Source organism: Lutra lutra, chromosome 3 (assembly GCF_902655055.1).
Source record: "Lutra lutra chromosome 3, mLutLut1.2, whole genome shotgun sequence".
Lineage (NCBI taxonomy): Eukaryota > Metazoa > Chordata > Mammalia > Carnivora > Mustelidae > Lutra > Lutra lutra.
In genome coordinates this window covers 21,499,730-21,525,741 of record NC_062280.1, presented here as the reverse complement: position 1 = coordinate 21,525,741, position 26,012 = coordinate 21,499,730, and the positions used below count along the sequence as shown (strand labels likewise).

The 26,012-nt window shown below is 38.9% G+C and overlaps 2 long non-coding RNA genes across 2 annotated transcripts in view; one reads left to right on the top strand and one right to left on the bottom strand.

The window, feature by feature from the left end:
• The first annotated feature begins 1,245 nt into the window (after positions 1-1,245).
• LOC125095185 (uncharacterized) lies at positions 1,246-25,482 on the top strand. The gene is made up of 3 exons (XR_007125813.1): positions 1,246-1,830; positions 3,509-3,688; positions 24,903-25,482. It is a non-coding gene; the product is annotated as an uncharacterized LOC125095185 (long non-coding RNA).
• The window catches only part of LOC125095186 (uncharacterized), a 31,000-nt gene continuing 16,685 nt past the window's right edge, over positions 11,698-26,012 (bottom strand). Inside the window, exon 3 of the long non-coding RNA XR_007125814.1 lies at positions 11,698-11,958. This is a non-coding gene — a long non-coding RNA (uncharacterized LOC125095186). The remainder of the gene's footprint in view (positions 11,959-26,012) is intronic.

The following is a 26,012-nucleotide window of genomic DNA, read 5'->3' as shown; positions in this document are numbered from 1 at the left end:
AGGACAGCCCTCGCCAGCTACAGTATATGCGTTTCATTATCCGACAATTTGTTCTGGGAGAGCAGTTTGATTGGCCAGGCAACGGACTCAGAGAGAGAGATTTTTAAATATCACGACTCAGCTGAAAGAGTTCTTCTGTTTTCTAACCTGAGGAATTCGCTCTGTCAGTCTCAATAAAGATGCCTGTAATAGTAGGTGATACATACTCTGAAGACATGTGTCCCTCTGGACACGGAGCACCCCTGATGATTAGTCTTGCGGCTATGCCTCAGGCCTCAATATTCCTAGTGCTAAAGCTACTTGCAGATCTACTCCTCATTCAGACTGAGTTTTGTTCTGCTTTTCTGTGACTCAAAAAGATGTGAGGTCAACTATTCGCCCTTGACCAGTAACTAGGTGTTTACACTGAGCTCAGTAAACAGCACCATTTGTCCATTATTTGTGATTTCATTTTCTATTTTATCCTAGATTATTCACTAGGAGAGAAGGAAAACGATAGTAGCCAATATTAGATAGTTTAACCCAAAGTAAAAACAGATTTCTGGAATGGAGAAATAAAATAAGATTCTTATGCTTTGCGTGAAAAGATTTGCAAATAAGCCACTATCTGTGTGACCTTGAGCAAGATGCTTTCTCTCTTCGCACCTTGGTTTCTTCATAGGTAAAATGGAAGTAAGAAAATGAGGATTGCTGAGAGAATTTAAGTGGAAGAAGGTCTGTAAAATGTTTGATACCGGTGAGTGAAGGATACTACTGGTCACTCACAATGTGAGTATAAATTAGCTAGTCACTTTGTAACACGATTTGTTATTATAAGTAAAACGTAAAATGAGCATATCCTAAGGCAATTAACATTTCTCACTATGGAGAAATACTAAAACATGCACAAAATGATAGATATAGATATTCATTGCTGTAGAAATGAACCAGCGGAAATAATATTTAAATGTGTTAACATTCTTTTTCCTTTTGAAATTCTTTTTACTGATCTTCAGCACATACACACTCCATTTGCTTTGGGATAGTTTAGGATTTTTACAGTAGGAATACAAAGAGAAAGAAAAAGTTAAATATTTATCTTCTGGCATTCCAATGGTATTTTGCAGTTAAGACAACAGTCCTAAAAGATAAAATGTATTTTAAAATCTTATTAACTTATCAGACCTGGCCTAGTGGACTCTGATTACTTAGCATTCTTTCATATTACAAAACAGACCAACCTTTTCTATTATAATTACTGGGCACTGAGGTACAGAGAAGAAATGTCACAGAAGAAGCAGACACCCTACCACTTTGAGGCTGAAGGGTTGAGGAAAAAATATGGAAGCTCACAAGAAACAAGAAGGTCAGATTCGGATCCCATATTTCCCATCCCATCTCTGATTCCTCCTCTAGGACCACTCTTCAGGAAGTGAAAAAGTCATGGAGAAAAATTGACAGTGGCAGGCCACCAGATGCGTGAAACTGAGAAAAAGCTCATGGCATTCCGGGCCTGGAAACTGGAGACCCAGAATCACCTAGAATCATCCTCAGTGGGGCAACACAGAGGCATTAAAGTACCAGAAGAATTATGAGGCCAGGGGTTGAGATGAAAAGATCACTGCAAGCAGATCATTTCATAAAGAGACAAATAGCTAAAGCCAGTATTACACCCCAAGAGCAGGGGGAACATAACAACATAGCAGGATCCAGCACAGACAGCAGACCAGCTCAGCCTCTCTGCAGATATCAACAAGGATCCAGAAGGCACTACATCGATTCAGGCACCCTTCCTTTCTCTACCGTCAAATCATGTAAGCCAAACAACCAGATGCCATCTTGAAGAATAAGGTAGGCAGGCAGAACTTGGAAAGACTGAGCATCTGCATAGGTTAACTAAGCAGGGACAGAGTTACCTAAAAGAGATGTTTGCATTACAGTATTGGGCTCAAGACAGTGTCTACTAGCTTAGACTAAAGTTTAATTTTTGTCAAGTGAAACAGATCAGATTAGTCATTAAAAAAAAAAAAAAAGAAAGAAAGAAAGAAAATTAAGGGCTGCCTGGTGGCTCAGTCGATTAAGGGTCCAACTCTTGATTTTGGCTTGGGTCATGATTTCAGGGTTGTGAGATTGAGCCCAGCTTTGGTTCTGAGCTGAGTATGGAGTCTGCTTAATATTCTCTCTCTCCCTATGCCCCTCCCCCCTCTAAAAATAAAGAAAATTAAGCTACATCTTCTTTGCATATCTGAGCCCTCCGTGAGTAATTCCAAATCTTGCTTCAAAATCATCAGTGGAGATATGACTAAACAAACATAATATGCCAATTCTTTGGAATATTTTGCAGTAGGTTGAAAGACTAAAGTAGATCTCTACACACACAGAATAAGAGCAAACACTGACACAGCATTTACTCTGCGTATCGGCTTTGTTCTAAATGCGTCACATGTGTTAACCCATTTCATCCTCCAAAAACCCTGTGAGGCATGTTCTTTGTTATTCTCATTTTATGTATGGGAAAACTGAGGCACAAAAGCTAAATTGTCTTCTCAAGTTTCCCGCCCCTAATTAGAGAGAAGCCTAGATAGAAATATCTCAAAGGCATACTGATGGGTGAGAAAGGCAACTTACAGGACAATACATACAGCATAACATTAATAAATACACATATATACACACAAACCAACACTCTACAATTTTACCTATAAACGGAAGAGGTTTGAAAGGGTATTATCAAATTAGTAATAAGACTCTCCTCCAGTAGCAGGAAGAGTTTTTCCATAGGGCTGAATGTTGTCAAAGATTTTAGCCTTATCTATAATGTTTTAATTTTTCATATTTACAACACAGTAATGCACTACTCGTGTTGCTAAAAATTGATAATACAGATGATAGGAAAATGGTGAGATTATAGTGATAAGTAGTATTTTTTTATTTTTCTACTTTATCTGCAATATGCTAATAGAGAAAATTATTTTTAAAATGCATGAATAAGTATTAAATAATGAGGAAAGTTAATAAATTGCAAGCTGTTTATCCTACCATCTCCACTGGATGTCAGTGGACTGATTTTTAATCATAGAACAATAATTAAATAGGAGTCAATGGCATCCTCTTAAGAACACTAACATGAACAAAAATAGTTACTCTAGATAAAATCGTTTCTATTGAAAAATAAAAGAATGAGAACTAAATTATTGAAATTAAAATACATATCTTTATTTAAACATATAAGGATATCTCATTTTAATATACTGAATACATTCCACTACTATAAAATTCTGTTTCCCTGGTTTTTTTAAAAAAACCAGTTGAACCTTCACTGTAGGCTATACTGTACAATCTGTAATATGCCACAGTAGACCATTTCAAATGTGATATCATAATAGGAATATAGGCCCCTGTGAAGTTTACAATGGCCTTTAAAACTTGAATAGCGTATTGGGACAAGATAGGAGATCTGAAAATGGAGCCTTATTAATTTGAAAGATAACTTCATTATATAATTATACAACCTCTATTCTTATTTTAGATCCTGCCACAAAGAAACAAAAATGGCCACCAGAGAAAAGACTGTGAATCACGGTGCCAACCCCCAGGTCAGGAGGATCAATGCACCCATGATCCATAGGAAGAGAATCCGTGGCTATGGTACTGCTTTTTCTTCCTGAAAAAGATGAGTACTACTGGAGAGGAGAGGGGAAGAGGAAAAGTAGTGTGTTTCATAGGAAAACAGACTGCTTTAGCCTCTGTGAGAGGCCAGATTTAGCACAAACACATCGTCTACCAACAGCACCCAATGAATCACATCCCCACTGATCCTAAAAGAATAACTGTAGTCTTATCATTTTCATATAAAATGACACACTGTTCAGGGAAAGGTGGTAGCTTACTACGAATCGAAGGTATGAGATATCCACCTTGGAATCAGGGTATCCCATTTGGTTAAGACCATACTTTAACATGCTATGGTGAGTGCTGTGAAGTGTGTAAACCTGGCGATTCACAGACCTGTACCCCTGGGGATAAAAATATATTATATGTTTATTAAAAATAAAATTTAAAAAAAAAAAAGTAAACTGACAGCCTTTTCAGAAAGAAAAAAAAAAAGACCATACTTTAACAGCAGTTGAATATTGCTGCTGTAATACTTAGACCAACACTCGGGCATATCAGTACTCAGTACTTCACAGGGCTGCTTTGGCAAGTGTTTTTGACGTTATGTATGTGTGGTAGGCCCACCACATAGAATGACAGTTCGACACTAGGGCAAACTCACCATCCTATAATAGAGCCTTTACTAACCCCATGCCTCCTAGATTGGCCAGACTGAATTATTCCTTCCAGAATATGGAGCAAATGCAAAAGAAATATACATCTATCCACATGGAAAGAATTTTGCCAATTACAATTGCTTTTTTCCCTTATCACTAGCTTTCCTCACCACTCATTGGTTTGAAAATTAACCCCCTTAGCAATGTACTGTAACTGAACCTGGTGGTGATTTGAGGAAACAGAAATTCAAAACTGATAATTCATCTTTAGGTAATATATGATACACCTCTGCAGCTTATCAGCATTTCAAAGTACAAGAGTTTAAGAAATTCCTATTAAAATGCATCTGGTATCATTAAGGAAGGGAATAGTGAACTTTATATCTTTCTGGTTTTCTAGTATGTTCATGAATATGATGTAAATTCATCACTGACTTTCAACTGCTAGTATTTCTACCACTTGGAACAGTGAAATCACCTGTTAATACTACATGGGCTTTTTTGTTGTTGTTGTTCACATTTATTTATCTTGTACTATTTAACTTTTTAGAAGTAATATAAAAATTATTCAGTTTCCATTCAATAATTCATTCTCATGTTCTTTCTTCCTTACTCTCATTTCCCTCTTGATGGATACAAGATCCATCAGGCAATTTAAATTCTTCTCTGCAAAGGTATTATGATAGCAGATACACACAGCTGGTATTTGTAATTCCAGTGTTCTTTGATGACCTACTGCTTTATTTTGGATTGCCAGTCCACTGGGTTTATCACTAAAGAATCCCCAAAGTACTATTTAATCAGGAGCACCTGGATGGCTCAGTTGGGTGGGCAGCTGACGCTTGGTTTCACCTCAGATCACAATCTCAGGGTCCTGGGGTCAAGTCCCACATCGGGCTCTGCACTCAGCAGGGAGTCTGCTTGTGGATTCTCTCCCTCTGACTCTGCCCCTCCCCCTGCTCATGCTCTCTCTAAAATAAATAAATAAATAAATCTTTTGACTTTTTAAGTACTCTTTAACCATAAGGATTTTTTTAAACTATCTAGGAAAAAAGAGATTATTAGAAGAGAACTAATTGTCTTTCAAATTTAAAAGTTGTATGTAATTTTTGAATCGTATACACATAAAATCCTTTTGTAGGAAATTAGTTTCCATGTAATGTGTTCAGGATAGATTTAGCTTACTGTATGGGTGATTAGTTTGAAATCGACTTGAATTGGAAATGGCAATATAATGTCAGTTTTTTTAAATGTTAGGTAAGAAGTTACAGATCTAGGTTTGAATCCCAGCTTTATCAGTCAGTAGCTGAGCGAGCCTAAACATAATCTCTCTAAATTTGTTTTTCTCATCTGAAAAATGAAAAATCATAATAGCACCCTTCTCGTCACATCCATTTTAGATGGCCTATAGATGCGCAGCAAGCTAATTTTAGAGAACAGGAGTTAAGCTATAGTTGCATCAAGAGGACGTTTCAAGGTCACCAAAGAATGGAGAAGGAAAAGGGAAGGAGAGGCTGGACTTTTTTTTTTTAATATAAGTGAGTGCAGTAAAAAAGAGAAAGTATTATAGGCAGGATAATATTTTTGAAATATTAACTGATGCATTTTCTCCCCCAGGATTTCCTTGTTTCCTACCCTCCTCCTTGAATCAGACAACTGCATTCCTTACTTCCAGGAGAGGGTGTATATAGCAGAGAAGCAAAACATCATTCCTCAGTTTTTGATATTCAAAAGTTGGCCAGTAGCTGAGGACAGAGGCTGGAAAGCCAGGCTTTCAGGTATTATTATTCTCTACTGTGAGAAAATGGATTTGTGTGTTCCAATGATCAGAGCTTAAGCGACTCAGTATACCATTGATAGTATAAAACCTACAGCAGGGATAAAACATAAGGTTTTCCAATACTAAAAGGTAAGTAAAGCCTTTAATGAGAGGTGGGTGAGGAAGGGAAGGAGATGAGCCGGTGAGAGTCTTACAGACATTGGGCAGATTGTCAAGTGCTGATATGCATAGATGCCAGACCCACTCTCTGCCCACCTGCCCACCCCACTATGATTTAACCTCCAGAATAGAGGAGCAATTAAAACACTCAGAGCAGGAGCACGTGGGTGGCTCAGTTGTTTAAGCGACTGCCTTTAGCTCAGGTCATGGAGTCCCAGGATCGAGTCCCACATCGGGCTCCCTGCTCAGCAGGGAATCTGCTTCTCCTTTTGACCGTCCCCCTTCTCATGCTCTCTCTCTCTCTCTCTATTTCTCTCATTCTCTCTCTCAAATAAATAAATAAAAATCTTTAAAAAAAAAAAAAAAAAGAAAGAAAGAAAACACCCAGAGCAGGGATACAAATGCTACCTTTCTCAATGCATAGCCAGGGAACATTGTAAGCTCTTAGGAAAATCTCTCATTCAGCCTGTCACCAAAGCAACATGGCACAAGGGTCACCACGATAGCTGGGGAAGGCTCTAGACAGATGAGCCAAAAGAAACCTCCTAGAATATCCCAGAGCCCACTCTCTGCATAGAAAGCAGCCATGAGTTCCTGAACATCCTCTAAAGAAACATAGGGCCTGTGGCCTGAGGAGCCAAAACTGGGGCATGTGGTGTCATCTGGATCTCTAGACAGAGGCTCAGCCAGGCCCATGTGTACTAGCACCAGACGCTCCCCCGAAGACCCTGAAGGCTGTAGAATAGGGCGGCTACACATCTGTGGAAGTCAGCAAGGACCAAGGACGACCCAAGAAATAAGACACTCCCCCGTTAATGCCAGGGTGACTTAAAAGCCCCACAGCAACTTAGATCATCTTTAGAGATAATGGAAGAGGGACCAGAAAGCTACTCTCAGAATTTCACTGAATAAATTAGAAGTAACTGAACTAAGTTGAGGTGGCAAGAGTAACCATTTTCAGCGAACAAAGTAAATAGTTTTAGTTAGTTTCAGTAATAGAAAAATAAACAATCCTTTCTGTACACCTGAGTTATGACGGTCAATTCTGAACCCACTATCATGTCTGATCAATTACATATTTTCATGTAAAGCAGATCCCCTGAGACCTCTTGGAAATTTACTGCCTTTTTCTTCTAAGACACTTTCAAGTTAACAAAAGCATGCCCCGATGCTGCAGAAGGAAGTCAGTAACTGCCACAGTGGAACAATCCCCAAAACGTACAGATCTGACCCACAGCGATATATATGAATGGTTTTTGGTAACTGTGACACGTGTGGACGGTCATTTATCTTTCCATAATGAGTCTGCATTAGGCAGAAGAAAAATGAAGTGATTATGAGTGGTCCCTCCTCCTTCAAAGGTGCCCTTCATCCCTTTCCCAGCACAAGGGAACACCTGAAGGGAGCGGCCTACCCATAAGTCACAGCGGGGCCGGCTATGCAGCTAAGCAACATGTGCTTCTGTAGGCAGCCCCTGCACAGGCAGTCTTTTTGCCATGAAACATAGCTCATTTCCCACAGGATATCCTAGTGCTTCTTCTAAGAAGCTGTGTAACAGTAGCCGCTGAGAGCTGAGGCATCAGAACACTTGGCACGGACACCCAGCTCGGCTCTATCAGTCACATTACACTTGGGCTAATCAAGGAGCAGTCAACAGAGGGCAGCTAAGGACACTGGCTCGATTCAGCAGTTCACTGTCTGATTAAACCCGGCAGAGAGAGTTTGAGCAGTTGGTTTCCCTATTCCCCAACGGCTTTCCTTTGAAGAGAAGGAGGAACAAAGGATCATTTTTGATTACTCTGAAATGAACTTGTTCCTGCAGTGTTTATTAATGATCATTTGATGGATTCCCCTTGGTAGGTCACTGAGGCATTACCCCTCAGGTGTCTTCCAGAAATAGAGACCATCCAAGAACCCCCTAAGTTGCAAAGGGAGGAAATACTCCACAAATATTTCCCTTAAAGAAGAATAGATGAATTTGTCTTGTTTTGGGAAGCCAGGTACATGGTTTGTTACCATTGTTTTCAGCCCTAAGAAACTAGACATGCACAGCTTCCACCGACGGTTGTGTGTCTTAGGAATCTCACTCTTCACACAGGTTGTAACTGAGCACCCACACTCAGGAGCCTGCCTGGTTCAGATCCTGGATCCACCACTTACTAAATGTATGGGCTTCATAAAACTGCCTGCTTAACTTCTCTGTGCCTCGATTTTCAATCTGTATGACTGGAACAATGACACTGCCTACTCATAGGTCATAATGAGAATTCAGTAAGTGATGTTTCGATAACATGCTTATAACAGTATCTAGACTAGAAGTGCCGCAGAAGTGCCAGCTACATACTTGTCATTCTCGTTATTGCTATTTTTGCAATCTTTAAGACACTCTACCCATGAGCAGTTTTCAGTTGTCCAAACCTCTGACCTAAATTTAGGCCTTCAGAAAACCAAAACCCAGTTTATCCTTTCAACCCAATTCATTTTCTTTGAGTCCTTAAGACTCCGTCAATTTAGGGGCACCTGGGTGGCTCAGTGGGTTAAAGCCTCTGCCTTCGGCTCAGGTCATGATCCCTGGGTCCTGGGATCAAGCCCCATGTCGGGCTCTCTGCTCAGCGGGAAGCCTGTTTCCTCCTCTCTCTCTCTCTCTCTCTCTCTCTCTCTGCCTGCCTCTCTGCCTACTTGCGATCTCTGTCAAATAAATAAATAAAAGCTAAAAAAAAAAAAAAAAGACTCCATCAATTTAAGATAATTTCAAGGATGGTGATGGCAGACCCTGCCAGATGCTAATTCCCTGTCCTTGATGGTCATGCCACTCTCCAGAAAAATTTTACACCTGAAAGGTGACTTTCTTCCCTTCCCAGCATTGGTCTTCCCTATCTTTCCCGATTTCACTGGTCACTCATTCTTACAATGTTGACCACATTGGTTTGACCAAAGCTGAGATCAGTGCTTGCAGGATCATCTTCTTGAAGGCCTGTTTAACCTAGAAGGCTTGGTCAACCACAGTCAAGAAGTGTGGTATTTAAGGCCGAGTATTTTATGTGTCTTACCAAAACAAAACAAAATAAAAACAAAAACATAAAATCTTCCTATTTGGACTGTGGCTCGGAACTGTGTCAGGTTGGTAGAATTGCTTACCAGGTATAAGGCACCATGTATAGGAACATTTTAATCAGTACTAAACTCACTGGTAAATACGTATTTCTTAATTTAGAAATACCTATCTCCTAATCCAAAGTTTAAAATAAATAACTTCAAACTAAATTTAAGCAATTTAATTTCTTTTTTTTTATGGCACAATATTATTAATGAAATTACTCATTCACACCCAATAACACTAAATAGTTAAGAAGATATACATCTCTTAAGGGCATAATAATCAAGCATTTCCATTGAATAGAATAATTCAGAATTCTGAGCATCAGCATAGAAACCACTATGTGAAAATCTAAAACATCTAGCTATCTTTCTTGACCTTGCAAACTTCAATTTAAGAACCCAGACACAACTATTACTATTCTTTCTGCACAAGTCCTTTCATGTCACCTCCCCAGCCCTATCAGGAAACAGTGGAAAGACAGAAAAATCTACACCTACTTCAGTTTCGTATAAGACTGTTTCAAATGAAAGATTAATTCAGAATTTAGGACTACTAAGTAGACAACCATTCATTTAGCATTGTATCAGTTTCTCTTTCCATTCTTCAGAACAATTTTTAATTTAATACTTTCCAAGTAATACAGTCCCCTTCCAAATGTCTCTAAGGTCAAAGACTAATTAACCTTTTCTCTTTAAGTTTGGCAAAGATTCAGACCTTGTTGCCTTATTTTCAAGTTTGGAGCTGCCTTATAACTCTCCAAAATTAATTATACATTCTCTAAAATGCCTCCTGGTTCTTCGTGATTTAGTCGAGACTAATGAAATGACTAAACTTTCACTCCAGGGGCCTTTAATGAAAACCATGGTACTGAAGTGAAGTGTTAATCAAAGACCTCACTACAGATTACCAGGGAACTGAGGGCTTGTCAGAGTTAACCAAACCCTGTGCCGTTGAAAGAGACCATAACATGGGCCACTCAGAAATCCTTGCTCTCCTCACTGACTTAGGAATCTTGAGTTGCTAATTTAATGTATAGGTGTACATTTTTCCAGCAATTAAATAGGGAAAATTATATTCAGGGTCTTTATCTCACAAGAACAACGGAATCTAGAAAACCAGGTATAGCACAGAAGAACTGAAAAAATAGTTATACCTGTCTATTTGTGCTTAAATCTTAACGTTCAGGACATCCTACAACACAGGCAAAGCTTCGCCTCGTACCAAGGCCAAATTTATAATCTTCTTCCCCAATCCTTTTTGGTAATGGACTGTAAACAATAGAAGCAGGTCATCTGTCCAAAAAAGATTCTATTATAAACTCTTCCCCATAAGTGACTGCTTTTTCTCTGCAGCTCAAATTTACCTGAAATTCTCTAATCTTTCTTTTTTCCTTTTATTTTCTCATTCATTAGGTAAAGTAAAACAGAGCTTGGAGGCATAACTTCCTCAAATTTGAACAAATACTTGAATGCAAAGCTTTGGGTGGCCTGCCTCATTAAAATGTTCCCAATTGATTACTTTTATTGTTCACTTTTTCAGTAGGCATGGAATGATAAGTACCAAAGAAATAGAAATCCTAAAATAACTGGTAAATCGGTGGACAATTGAGAGACCATTCCACAATGCTAAATAGAAACCACAGGACCTAACAACTAGCAGAAGAATTCTGTTTAAAATTACAAACTGAACATAGAATTATCTGTTCTGCAGAGTTCCTTTTTCTTTTTTTTTTTTTTTCCATCTTTGCCTGTTACAGCTAAAATTAATTCCCCAGAGCTTTCAGCCCCAAGGCCACGATCTTTCAACTTGCATACAAGTTACTCCTTCTGTCATCATTTCTCCTATATCAGAAACGAGAAATGTTATATCACGTCCTGGAGAGTTTTCAAGCCTTGCAGTTTTATTCAGCTGGTGATATGGCAAGAGTTTTTAGGGCAATATTACCTGTTATTTTTCAAAATATATATATATAAGACTTAAATACAAATAAATATTAGGGATGCCTGTGTGGCACCGTCAGTTAAGCGTCCGACTCTTGGTTTCAGCTCAGGTCGTGACCTCGGGGTTGTGAGATGGAGCCCAGAGTCCAGCTCTGTGCTCAGTGGGAAGTCAACTCAGAATTCAATCTTAAAAAAATAAATAAATAAAGATTAAAAAGTCACTATGTCATGAACATTTCCCTAATACAACTAAGACAGTTGTTCTCCAAGCTTATTGTGCTTAGCAATGGCAAGGAATGATGGTTAAGTTCATTCTGAGGTAAATGGTTGTCAGCTACGTACCCACCAGAACTAAAGTATACATGGAGGTTGGAGTAAAAACAAGTAGGGAGGAAGCATTTGTAATGCAGCAGGAAGATTCTGGAATTTGCCTGACTGCTGAATTTATCCTTACTCCTCACAGCTACTACCTCAGGCTCAGCTATAAAACAACCTTCCTCTTTGTCAGTTTCCTCACCTAAGGAATGAAAATAGTAATACTTACTTCATCCTAGGACCATGGTAAGGTTAGGCTTACAGTGCTGAAAACACTCAGTGAAACTGAACAGCCATAAATGGGCTGCCCTGGAATCGAACACCCCTCACAGCAGGCCAGAACAAAACATCTTTGCTTCAGGAATTATGATGTTTATCCTTATGTCTCTCAGGTCTATACCAAACCAACTGTCTCTGAAATGGAGGCAAAAGTAGTCGAAAACACAGGTTCTCAGGCTGAACCATCTGAATTTAAATGTTAATACAACCTCTTATTTGAGCAAATATTTGTGTGCCTTGGTCTCCTCCTCCGTATAATCAGCATAATGAGTACCTGTCTCATGTAAAATGGTTAGCAGAGTTCTAGTCAACACTCCATAGTGTTGCTATTACTGTGCCATATGAAAGCGAATTTAATGGAGAATAGTGAATAATTTTATTTTATAATTCAGGATAGAAGAAAAATTGATGCAAATTATTGTATTAAGGATCAACAGCATTTAGAAAAGCGAATTGTTGGCATTTTCAACAAACATGATTCCAGATCAGAAGAGTCCAAATCCACTTAAGGAGTTCAGTAATTCCATCCATCAAAAATTATATTTCCCTTGGGGTGCCTGGGTGGCTCAGTGGGTTAAAGCCTCTGCCTTGGGCGCCTGGGTGGCTCAGTGGGTTAAGCCTCTGCCTTCGGCTCAGGTCATGATCTCAGGGTCCTGGGATCGAGTCCCGCATCGTCCTCTCTGCTCAGCGGAGAACCTGCTTCCTCCTCTATCTCTCTTTCTGCCTGCCTCTCTGCCTACTTGTGATCTCTCTCTGTGAAATAAATAAATAAAATCTTTAAAAAAAAAAAAAAGCCTCTGCCTTTGGCTCAGGTCATGATCCCAGGGTCCTGGGATCTAGCCCCACATCGGGCTCTCTGCTCAGCGGGGAGCCTGCTTCTCCTCTCTCTCTGCCTGCCTCTCTGCCTACTTGTGATCTCTTTCTGTCAAATAAATAAAAAAAAAAATCTTAAAAAAAAATTATATTTCCCTTAGTATATAACAACCCATTTGTACAGGAATTTGGTAATTTTGCCCAACTTTTATATGAGACCTCATGCCTTTATGCAGGTCACTAAATTGCCTTCAGTATCAGTCTTCCTATCATGAAGATAATTATAAAATGGCAACTTTTAGCAATTTACCAAGATAATAAAGTATTACACTTTCAATGAAATGTTTACAGTCTCCAAGTTTTTTAAAAAGTTAGGAGCTTAAAATCACTAAGATTCATTATAAGAAACTTGAAATCCATAAGAGACGATTTAGCTGGTGACAAGATCTAAAAATGCTTTTGAGTGAAAATGTCCATCCTTATATTGAGTGTGTATCTCAAGTTGAAATAGAATAGAATTGAACTGACATGGAGCAATGAATGGGCAATAAAATGGAGATAGAATAAATGCAGTTAAGATGAAACCAAATAAAATCTATACGTTATCCATTCCCATCCATCTCCACAACACTGTCACTTATTATCAGGGTGTCTAACCCGGTCCCCGCTTCCAGCGTGAAGGAAGGCTCTGTTTCCTGCTGCTGCTAGAAGTATTGATTAAGTAGTGAAGAGTAAGCAGAAGTATTCTAGAGTGCTATCCTTCCAGAATCTTTTTTCTTTTCTTCTTTCTTTTTTTTTCCAGAATCAAAGGAAAACCTGGGCTAAAATGTCTCTCACGGTTTTCACTCTGGAGGCTACTGTTCAGGGCTTATGCAGCTGTAATACAATAAACCCAACAACCAAACGAAAAAAAAATCCTTTCCTAGTCCATAAACCTGACCAGAGGAAATAAATGGTGCAGATGGACACTCTGGTTATGGAAAGAGGTGTCCTCTAAAATGGGTTTATTCTGGCAGATACTTTATATTTTTTTTAAGATTTTATTTATTTATTTGGCAGACAGAGATCACAAGTAGGCAGAGAGGCAGGTAGAGAGAGAGAGGAGGAAGCAAGTTCCTTGCCGAGCAGAGAGCCAGATGCGGGGCTCGATCCCAGGACCCTGGGATCATGACCTGCGCCGAAGGCAGAGGCTTTAACCCACTAAGCCACCCAGGCATCCCATGGCAGACACTTTGAAACTGAAGACCAATCATAAACAAATTCCGTGAGAATGTGAACATTTCTTAGCCCTTCACTCTTTTTTTTCTCTTGACTTCAATTCAGTTTAATACAACAATGACTTCTTTTGCACCTACTAAGTGCTGAGCCTTCGGCGACTGGATGATGATTAAGGCATGGTTCCCTACATTCAAAGAAACTAGAAGAGTCACAGATGGACAAAATTAACTCCAGAGAGAGTTATTCTGTTCTTATGGCTATGTCAAAACTGACTTTATATTCCTAATTCTATTTCACTATAACTCCCTTTAAAAATCTTAACTTGGACTTCTCACCATCATGATAAATTCAAATATGCATAAAGCCAAATGTATCATAATTCCCTCCCTCCAGCTCCCTCCAAAAAGAGCACTCTACACTCCAAATTGTCCCACGGCCTCACTATGTTCCCAAGCAACCCAGGTCATAAAAGATATACTTTTTTGATTCATCTTTTTCTCTCCTGTCCCACTATGTTCCATAGTTAGCCACCATGTCTTGTTAAATTTTGCTGAGGAATTTGGCTCAATACAGTACTTTTCTTCAATTTCTACTACTAACTGCACCTTATTTCAGACTCCCTTGACCTTTATCTATTGCAGTCAAAAGTAAATAGGATGACAGAGATCTACCTCGCTCATACCCACAAAACTGAAACTCAGTGAATAATAATGCAGTAGACACAGGGGTACCTAGCTTGCTCAGTCAGTAGGGCATGCAAGTCTTCTCAAGGTTGTGAGTTCAAGCCCCATGTTGGGTATAGAGATTACTCAAAAATAAAGTTAAAAAAAGAAAAAAAAAGAATGTCATAGACCCAGCTGGAACAGCTTCACCAAGTTTACCACTTAGGTCCCCAGACTTGACACAATTCCTGCCTTTCCTAAGGCACTATTGTTTGGCTTTTTCTTTGAGCTACCTTGCTATATTTCCAATAAATTACCTTTTTTCTAACTTACTGATTTCTGTTTCTTGCTCCCCAAAGAATCTTAACCATTACAAAAGGAAATAACATTGAGGGTTAAATAAATTAAATCAACAGTTAGTAAAAGGATACAGAATTCTCCCAGATTTATATTTTGTTAAAGCTTAATTGATATTCTTGGTAAAAATAAGGACATCAGACATGTTAAGTAGAAGCCAGTGTTGAAACCTCTCTCAAGGGGATCTGAAGTAGTACCGCGTACGTCAGAGGCTGTAGTAGGGTCACTAAAAAGGTTTCTATTTTTTTGCTGTGGGGTAAAAATGTTTAATCTCATCACATGGCAACCTAGATAAAGATGCGCCTCCAGATCATCACCTCCTTTTTGCTCTGATTATATGCCCACTGAACAATCACAATTAACTGAGTGTAACACCAATCCCCACCTACCTCAACATTGGCAACAAAGTGACCTGTGTGAGAATGTCAGCATTTTAAAGGGACAAGTCCCATTTTAAAAGAACATTATCTCTATGCATTTGGTTACTATGAGTCTCCTCCACAGTGTGTAATAATTTCTTAAAGGACCAATAAAAGCTGGTTTGTGGTCCTAACATGCTAAGGAATATAATCTTGGCTGCCACAAATTTACAAGGAAAATATCAGTTTCTGAGCCCTTGATGCAATCTTCTTGTCATTGACTCATCCCCCACTCCCACTCTGCTGCATCAGATTTCAACATTTGTATAACAATACCCATCCCCACAAAAACTCTTGGGCTCATTCATTTATTTTGAGTCTATTTTTTAATCTGGCAAGCACTACATTAGGTAATGAAATATAAAAGGGCAAAAAATGGATCATAACTAGTATATTAATAACTAATAATTTACTAATATGTTAATAAATATAACAAAGAACAAATAGAAGATTCTATTAGGACATATAAGAGGGTGACTTACCCAAGTTAAGGTTATCAAGGAATGCTTCCTTGAGAAAATAACACTGAAGATGAGACCTAAAGATGACCCTAGTCTCTTCCCTCTAAACTGTTTTCCTACCACTACCAAACTACTTAGAGTTTCCTACACTTCCCTTATGTCCAAAATCTCTGCCTGCCAGGTATATAGTTTAACTGAAGAAACCTATCTCTGGGAGCCACTGGACTAAGTGGTGATTTTTAATGTCCCTTACAGATCTAAAGATTTTATGATTAGTTTTCAGTACACATATAACCTTCTATATTGTGGGAGTCCTAAAATTAGATGGATGTCCTGGGTGTATTTTTATGTAAGAAAAGAAAATTACAAAGAAATGTAGATGGTTACTCCATTTTTAGGAAAATGAACAACAACAATGTACTGCTAGGTGTTTTTGTTGTTATACAATTTTAGGAGCATGGAGAAATACATAGAGGGAAACACATCAAGCTATTAACAATGATTTCCTAATGGGAAGAAGGAGGGTAAGAAGAACAAAAAAGGGAAAACGGGCTATAGAATAACTTCAAAATATAATTTAATTTCAAGTAAAAATTCAAATATAAATATCCTATTTTCATATTATTTCTAAAAATCTGTAAAAATTGAAAATATATAGAGTTTGTTCCTACCAAACAGAGGTATCATGAATAAATGACAGTATCAATTAACTGATTAGGTGACAAGATCACAGCAATTTGTATCATTGGTTTATGGTTCCTTTTTAATACTACACTTCCAATTAAGTAATGTTGAAGCTTGTGATTTTAAATAAAAAATACTTCCACTCCACTTCAAAGGATCTCTTTAGTTCAGCTTCTCCATCTCCCTTCAAGTGATTTCCCACTACTTCCCAAACGCATCCACCAAGCACTTTTTATCAGTAACCTTCAGTTTTATGGCTTTTGTGATAAATGTCAAGGTGTGTGGGGAGGGGGAGAGAGAGAGAAAGATTTCTTGAATTCTGCTGTGTGGCATGCACTGTACTATGTACTTCACATTCATGACTCCCTCTAATCCTCACAATAATGTTACAATGAAGGAATTGTACTTTTTCCCCTCTTACAATTAAGGATGCTGGGTTAAGTAACTTTCTTGAGTTGACAACACCTAAGGGGGAGAACTTGAGTTTTCACATAGGACAGCCTAATTATAAAATTCATCCTTTAGCCACTATGTTTTGTCTTCTGTCCTCCTTTCCGTGCTTACCTCCCATGAGTCTTCCAATGGGCTCCATTCCAGCCCTACCAGTCATGATGGACTACTCGCATTTTCTATCACAGACCACTTTCTCTCACCCAATCTCCTCTTCCCAATCTTTTCCACCTCCACTTCCTCCTTCTTTTCCACCTTCTCTCTGTGTCCCTCTCTCTCTTCTTCCCTTCCATTTACTTGGTTTGGAATATAACACTTTTCTTCTATCTGTATATGAAGTAAACTCCTATTTGTTTCCTAAGACTCAGCTCAACTATCTTCTCCTTCTACAAATCACCCAAGGCATGGCATATCCAAATAGACTTGAGAACGTCCTCTTGAACCTCATTATGTCTGTATTAATGCCTCTCCTGTAACACTTATCACTGCCATAATTATTTGATCATTTAGCCAACATCTCACAATCAACTTTCCTCCCCCTGACTGTCAGTCATTTTTGGCCAGAAACTATAATAACTTATTCTTAGTAATTCCAGAATCTCCTAAAGGACTCAGGACAGAGCAAAACTAAATGCATGCTAAAAGAATAAATAAAGGAAATGTTCCCTAGAGTTCAGTACACACATCCAGGTTCATTTAGAGAAGACAGATAAATGAACAAGACAGAATGAACATGATAGTTTGCCCTCTGTTCTTAGAAGATAGCATAGGCTCTCAGATAAGTTAACTGTCTGAAGAAGGTTAGCTGAAAAGTACAAAGTTTCAGAGAAATTACATATTACTTACAGGCACTAAGTTTTCCATCACAGACCTGTAAACTGAACCCTAACTCAGGGGTGTTCAACCACATCAAAGATTCCTTTATCCTCAGTGTGTTGTAGATAGTGGGTGTTTCCAACAATGAACAATGTGGACTGATGACTAATGACAGCAGGAGCCTCTTTAGTTCTCATCCTTACAGGAAGAAGAACTCTCATCAAGAATTAGATTTGGGGCACTTGGGTGGCACAATCAGTTAAGTGACCAACTCTTGGGTTTCAGCTCAGGTAGTGATCTCAGGTTTGTAAGATCAAGCCCTGAGTCAGGCTCTGCACTCAGCACAGCAACTGCTTGGGATTCTCTCTCCCTCTCCCTCTGCCTCTCCTGCTTGTGCTGTCTCTCAAATAAATAAATAAATCTTTGAAAAAAAAAAAAGTGGGGGGTGCCTGGGTGGCGCAGTTGGTTAAGCATCCAACTCATGGTTTCAGCTTGGGTTGTGATCTCCAGGTCATGGGATCGGGTCCCACAATAGGCTCAATGATGGGCGTGAAGCCTGCTTGGGATTCTCTCTGCTTCTTCCCTTTCTCACATGCTCTCTCTTTCTCTTTCTCAAATAAATAAGTAGATAGATAGATAGATAGATAGAGTCTTAAAAAAAAAAGTAGATTTAATTTCTTGCCAGTCCAGTGGAGGAGACCGAGGGTTGAATTTACGTTAGTAAATAGAGATAAAGAAATGTGATACTTCTTACTTAACCAACTTAATATAATTAGGTTATGTTATATAATATAATATAGTTAGGATTATTAGGTTCCAAGCAAGATGAAATTCAAAAATTTAAACAGGAAACATTGAAGATTTTGCACAGTGGAACAGTCAAAGAATGAGGCTTTTGGAGCCAATAAGAATTAGTCAGCTCTGAGGTTCTAGGTAACAGAAATCGATGGCATTTGTCAGAGTGCCATCTTTGAGCTGAATTCACTTCAATAACTTTCAATCCTTTTGTTACTTAATCTGACAGAGCAACTGATTGGTACAGGATGGTCAGGTGTCCACAAACTGACTAAGGGAGATTGGAGTAACTTAAGGGACAGTCCCATGAAGACTCCAATCAAAGAAGGATAAGTTTCCCATAGAAATATTGAGGTGTAGATAATAAGAAATAAGAAAATAGATAAATGGAATTTGGAACAGCAAAAATAACATATCCACTATCGATTCATATCCCTACTTTGCCATATTTGGAATGTAAGCTAATGTAGACAGGAATTTTTATTTGTGTTGTTCTCTAGTATATCCTGATCACTAGATTATTACCTTGCATACAGTAAGGATTCAATAAACATGAGCTAAAATAACTTAATAGTCTAAATCCATTTGGTTCTAGTTATCTAATGGGTCCTTAAAAATAGGTAAATGCTCAAAAGGAAAAAGTTTGAAAAATGGTCAAGACCTGAAGCAAATGCTAACGGAACCCTTGATGAACAGAGAACCATATGAACTTTCCAGAGGCTTATGAAAGGTGAATAGCACAGTACCTGTTGGAGAGCAAGGCATAAGGAAAATGAGGGAAGGGAAATAACATTCATTAAGTGTCTACTTTCTGACAGTGGTTGTGATAGGCCCTTTTACATATGTTATCTCGGTAAATATGGTGCACCAAAATTTCAGGGAATACACACACAGTAATGACTACTGCAGAAATGCAATTTTATTTACTTCATAACTGCATGTACGGCTGGCCCTTGACCTGAGGTACCCTCCACTGAGCACACATTTGTTTTGCACAATGGGGCCATTGGCTCTGATAAAGTGCAAAGGGTCAACATCACTGTTCAGAGAAACAACAGGCTTTCCAGCCCATCTCTGCCCCGCTCTCAAGCACACCCACTACAGGAAGTAATGCCAACCACTTTATATGTGCTTACATGAATATTCTCTCTTTAAACGTGTTCTCAGACAAGACAATCAGTCACGATGTTTTTAAGACCTTCCTTCTCCTCAGCCCCTAAAGTGGAAAGAATCTGGCTCACTCAGTCCTAAAATGCAGACTGCTGGGTTAAAGTAGGAAAGAAGGTGTTTCCAGATCATCATCTACACAAACAGTTATATCTAGGCCTCTAGGAAAGGCCTAAGGAACACTGCCATATCTAGTCCATGCTTAATTTCCAGATGACAAAACAGATGCTCGGATAAGAAAAGTAAGATGCTCAATATCTTGGAGATTGTTAGTTTTAGGAAGAAGACTTGATTTTGGGACTCCCATATCTGAGTCCACCCCTCTTATTTCATCAGTTTGTTTGGATATTGAGATTCCACTGTAGCTTTAAATTGTTTACAACAAGAAATAGTAGATTAGCTACCTTAACTGTTAACTAAATACTATTTTCACTTAACTTCATTATTCACCTCTGTTTCTCAGAATTGTTTTTCTCAAAATGATGCCCGATGAAACAGTGTACCGGCTTCTCATAAGAAGCTAGAACCCAAAGAAGAACCCCAAATTATTCGTTTATCATAAGAGGTTTTAAATGTGAGGTGTCCTTTTTCTCTTTAAGGTCCCACCAGTATAGTGATATGCTTGTTCTTTCTATTTAACTATGATCTTGATGAGATCCATGGACCCAAGAAACAACATAAAATGTCCACTATGGTCTCCAGAATGTTTTAGATCAAAATAACATCAACCATCCAGATAAGGAAGTCCCTTGACAAACAAGCCAACAGCACCCTCTGGATGACAACAGTAAAGGCAAGCAACAAAAATTATAACTGTCAAAAATAAAGTTTCGTGATTCCAGATTTGCTTGTTCCCATTTTGGATTCACCAATTCTGGAATGAAATATAATTATTGGTCTCCTTTCTTAATTAATCATAACAGTTACATTTCTTAGTTATAAATAACAAAATCTACTCTGGCTAGTTTAAACAGAAAAAGAATTTATTAAAATGATAATAGCCTTAGCTACACCAAAACATGATCCATAAGAATAACAAATTGGACTTCATGAAAATTAAAAACACTTATACCTGTACCAGGAATATAGTAAGAACTGTTATTGCCCAACAATAAGACAAATTACCTGGTATAAAATGGATAAAAATATCTGTATATATATTTCACAAAAAAGATATACAAAGGACTAATACACACATGAAAAGAAGCTCAACATCAGTGGTCACTAGGGAAATGTAAATTAAAACCACAGTGAAATACCCACCAGGATGGCTATAATCAAAATGATAACAAGTATTAATAAGGACACAGAGAAACTGGAATCTTCTTTCATTGCTGGTGGAAATATAAAATGGTACAGGAGCTTGGAAATCAATTTAACAGTTTCTTAAAAATGTAAGCATAGGGGCATCTGAGTGGCTCAGCCAGTTAAGCATCTGCCTTCAGCTCAGGTCATGATCTTGGGGTCTAGGGATTAAGCCCCATGTCGGGTCCCTGTTCAGCAGGGAGTTTGCTTCTCTCTCTCTCCCTCCCCCCCTCCCCACCACTCATGTTCTCTCTCTCTCTCTATCCCTCTCTTTGTCAAATAAATAAAATCTTTTTTAATGTAAATTTTTTAAATGTAAATTTAAACATAAATTTCATAGATGACCCAACAATTCCACTGCCAGATATCTACTCAAAAGACATGAAATAAAAAAACATGTCCACACAAAGACATAGACTAAGATATTCATTGAGGCATTATTCATAATAGTCAAAAAGCGCAAACAATCCAAATTTCCAACACTTGATAAATGGATAAACAAAATGTGATACATCCATACAAAAAGATACTATCCGGTCATAAACCAGACAGACTGCTGATAAATCGCTGTCATGTAGATAAGTCTCAGATGCCTCATCCTAACTAAAAGAAGTGGATGCAAATATTAGTTCATTCTATTTAGATAAAATGTCTGGAAAAGGCACTTCTATGAGACAGAACATAGTAATTGTCTGGCGGGAGGCGGGGACCGAAGAGAGGACAAAGGCAATTGATTGCAAATGAGTATGAGATCTTCTTGTATTGATGGAAATGTTCCAAACTAGATAGTGATGTTGGCTGTATAATTCTGAGAATTTATCAAAAATCATTGAATCATGTACTTAAAATGGGTGAATTTTATCGTATATAAATTAGAACTTAAAAATTCTCTTTGGAGACTTTCATTCTTAGCTAAGATGGAGTAAAAAGAACAGGATACCCCCACCACTACGTGAAACAAGGCAGCAGCAACAAAAAAAACAGTGCATATAAAATGGCTGCTTTTCAAGACTAAGGAAGAGGGCAGCCACGATCAGGGTCCCTGACAGACTGAGTACAAATGAGGTGAGCCCTGGGATTACCCCAGTTTACTGTCTGGAAGACATCTCAGGCTTTGGCTCAGAGAAAGAGGACTGAGACAGGATCCAGTACACTGCCTGACTTTAAGGACCTGAAACTGGCAGGCTCGGGGGAGACAACAGCAGTGAGAGTTCTCGGTACGGTGTAGCAGAGAGGAGTGAGCTACACAGAAAGAACACTGGAGATCTACAAAAGGTCCCCCTCAAGTTTTTTGGCATTTACATCTGAGAAAATTATCCCTGAGTGCACAGAGCCACATAGATGGTAATTAAACTATCATAGCATAACCATCTGAGATGACCAATCCCTAGTCACTTTTGATGGGGGCGAGTGAACAAATACCAGTATTATGGATAACATGTGTAATATCCTGCATCTGATACAGAATCATGGTATGAAATTATAAGAAATGGCTTGCAGTTATCAAAAACAAAAAACTCTTATTTCAGATAATCACTTGGTCAATTAATTCACAATATGGCATAGCCAGAATGAGTTTCAAAAAATAAAATCATTTAAGATATCCTTCTAAGAACCATAATCTGCTTTGTATCACATATTCCTCTAAGAGCAACTCAAAAGCTATATGCTTCTTTTAGCCAGATACAAGAAAAAGGGGGGGGAGGAAAATTTAGAAGAAATATCAATGAAAAAGAAAAAAGTCTAAACTGTGTAAATGGAATAACTGCCATCATTTTTCTTTGTCATTACCTTGACAATAAAAGTTTTGTAGGGAAGCTCCTGATTTATGGTCCTTTCCGGCAGTCACTGCTGAACAAAGCCACATTGATTTCCCAGGATCCAAGGTGGGGCAGTTCAAGGCCACTAACAATTGCAACTCACACTTCCATTGGCTGGATATCTATGAATTGGGTCTGACCCAGACCAAATTCATGAATGGGGCTGCTCTTGGCCTACCTGCCTTATCGCTGACAAATAGAAACCTTTACCTCTCCATAAGTCATACATGAGTGCACCCTGGACTTCTGACCCATCCTTGAGCTGGCTTTCTTGTTGGGAGACCTTATGACTCTCTTTGAAGATTATGCACCAATAAAGCATATTAATCTTTGATATAGCCGCCCCTCTGCCTGCTGAGAACAGTATTATTACAGCAAGAAGAGTAAGTTAAAGGATGAGGTAGAAAAGTTCAATGCGTTTGTTCTCAGGTTTTCCTTAGGTTGTCACTACAATGCAGTGAATAAAGTGAGATTAAAAATTCCTTTATGAAATATTTCCTTTTTTATAAAACATTAGAGGGCAAACAGGGAAATAAAGTAGGGTTATAGAGAAGAGTAGAGGAAAACTTGATGTCAATGGACATATATGCATAGAGATAAAGAAGTGATTAATAGAAGAATGGTAGAAAGAAAGCTAATATTTTGAAGATTTGATTTATTTATTTATTTGACAGACAGAGATCACAAGTAGGAAGAAAGGCAGGCAGAGAGAGAAGAGGAAGCAGCCTCCCTGCCGAGCAGAGAGCCTGATGCGGGGCTCCATCCCAGGACCCTGGGATCATGACCTGAGCCGAAGGCAGAGGCTTTAACCCACCAAGCCACCCAGGCACCCGAAAGCTAATATTTTAAATAAACAACTGATAAAGAAGGAGAAAAGCTTGGCACCAAAGAAATGGTAAATAAGGAAACTGGGAAAATATTAGATAAACAAAGAAAACTCAAAGTCTTAACTATACAGTAGAGTGTATCGTTAAGGGCTTTCTGGAGAAGGTGGCATGAGCTGAGTTTTGAGGGCCAAGGAGGAGTTAGTAGAGAGAACAGCAAGTATAGACATAGAAAGTTGTGTTGTGGGGCGCCGGGGTGGCTCAGTGGGTTAAAGCCTCTGCCTTCGGCTCAGGTCATGATCTCAGGGTACAGGATGAAACCCCTTGTCAGGCTCCCTGCTCAGTGGGGAGCCTGCTTCTCCTTCTTCTTCTACCCCTCTCCCTACTTGTGGTCTCTCTCAAATAAATAAATAAAATCTTAAAAAAAAAAAAAGACCATGTAGGCACACTGCATGATGTCACTCATAATTAAGAAGTTTGCTTCCTCTTGTCTGCCTAACCAATAAGAAGTGGGTATAGACTGGAATGCACTTAGGGCCTCCAGAATGGAGAAGAACTGGGTTTGGAGCATCCGTTCAATCTTACTGCAAAGGAAATATAGTTACATGAACAGGAGACACACATTAGGAAATTTCCTAATGACCATCCAGTTGGAGAACCTATCAGGTTTTTGTTTGTTTGTTTGTTTGTTTGTTTTTATGTTGGACTCCAATACCTAACCCTTTACCACCTGAACTAGGTAAAGAGAGTATGACCTCTGGTGTAGACTGCTTCAGCTCAAAGTGGGGTGGGCTCCACTGCTTACCAGCTTTGTGGCATGGGGCAATTGACTTAACCCTGCTTCTACCCAGTTTCCTCATATGTAAAATGGGGCTAATAATAGAACCTAGGTCATGACCTTGATGTGTGGATTAAAGGATAGGCTATATGTCCAGTGTTTAAAACAGTATCTAGCAGGGGCACCTGGGTGGCTCAGTGGGTTAAGCCGCTGCCTTCGGCTCAGGTCATGATCTCAGAGTCCTGGGATTGAGCCCCACATCGGGCTCTCTGCTCGGCGGGGAGCCTGCTTCCTCCTCTCTCTCTGCCTGCCTCTCTGCCTACTTGTGATCTCTCTGTCAAATAAATAAATAAGAATCTTTAAAAATAAATATTAAAACAGTATCTAGCAAAACAATGAGCACGCTATAAACGTTAACTATTAATTTAAAGAAAGACTTTTTCTTGTATTTTTGTTTTGTTTTGTTTTTGCATTTCTTTGGTTGGTTGATTGTTCTGTGTTTTAATGAAGATTGGTGTCTGAAGCTGCCAGATGGAAACCAGAGAAGAGTAAACAACAAGGGATCTTCACGGATGGACACACACCATGCTTCGCTCGGCTGTTCCAGGCAGTGACCCATCAGTACATGTCACTCAGGGAAGAAGAAAGCACAGTGGTAGATCCTGGCACCAACAGCAGAGCATCTCCCTGAACGACAAGCAGCTGGGCTGGAACAAAGCCAGGGGAAGGAATGCAATCTCTTTGGGGAAAAAAAAAAATTACAACACATCTTCCCATTTTGACAGCCCAGGGAAAAGAGGCAGCTATATCGAAGAAAGCAGCAAATGCGCTTTGAGATCTTCCAATGAGAAGCAGCGGAGAAGCACACCCTATTATTGTGCAAAACCCCTACTTAGATGTACACCCAGAGCTTTGGCCCTCGCCCGAATGTGCTGTTAAAAGGAGAGGAGTTTGACTATTTTTCCCTGATGGGCACATAAAATTCTTTCTTTTCTCTGGGTTTGGCTGGTGCTGCTACAGCTGTTGCTGAAGAAAGCCCCTGAATAAGAATTTCTCCATTGCAACCTGAACATGTTCACCCTTCTAAGAACGCTGTGTCTGAATCATTTTTAGATTCATGAAGTTTTTATCAGCCACAAAGGTAACAAAATAAAATATAATCCATTATATATAACCATTTATAACCAGATTATAGTGATAAGAGGCAGAAACCAAGAAAAGAGGAGAAAGAAAGGGAAAGAGAGAACACCGACAGAGAAAAAGAGAGAGAAATGCAGAAAAGAAGAAAGAAGCACATGCCCGCTGGAAATAATAAGAAAAATGTGAGCTAATATTTATGCAGAGGTTCACGTTCTCTCTCCCTTCAGACGACAGAACGTTTATTTAATGAGTCTCTCTCTATCAACATGTCAAGCAAAACAGCTGCACCTTCTGGGCTCTAGCTCAGGGAAAGGAACTAAAGTGTCATGTCCCCACAAAGCGTCCTAAGCTAGGTGTCTCAAGTATATTGCACAGGGAAAGCAAAAATTCCAAATAACCAGAATCTCCTCCCTCCCAAGAATTGCCTGTGCCATCTAGTGGCAGCTGGTAATATAACCTCCCAGAGGTGTGGATGCAATT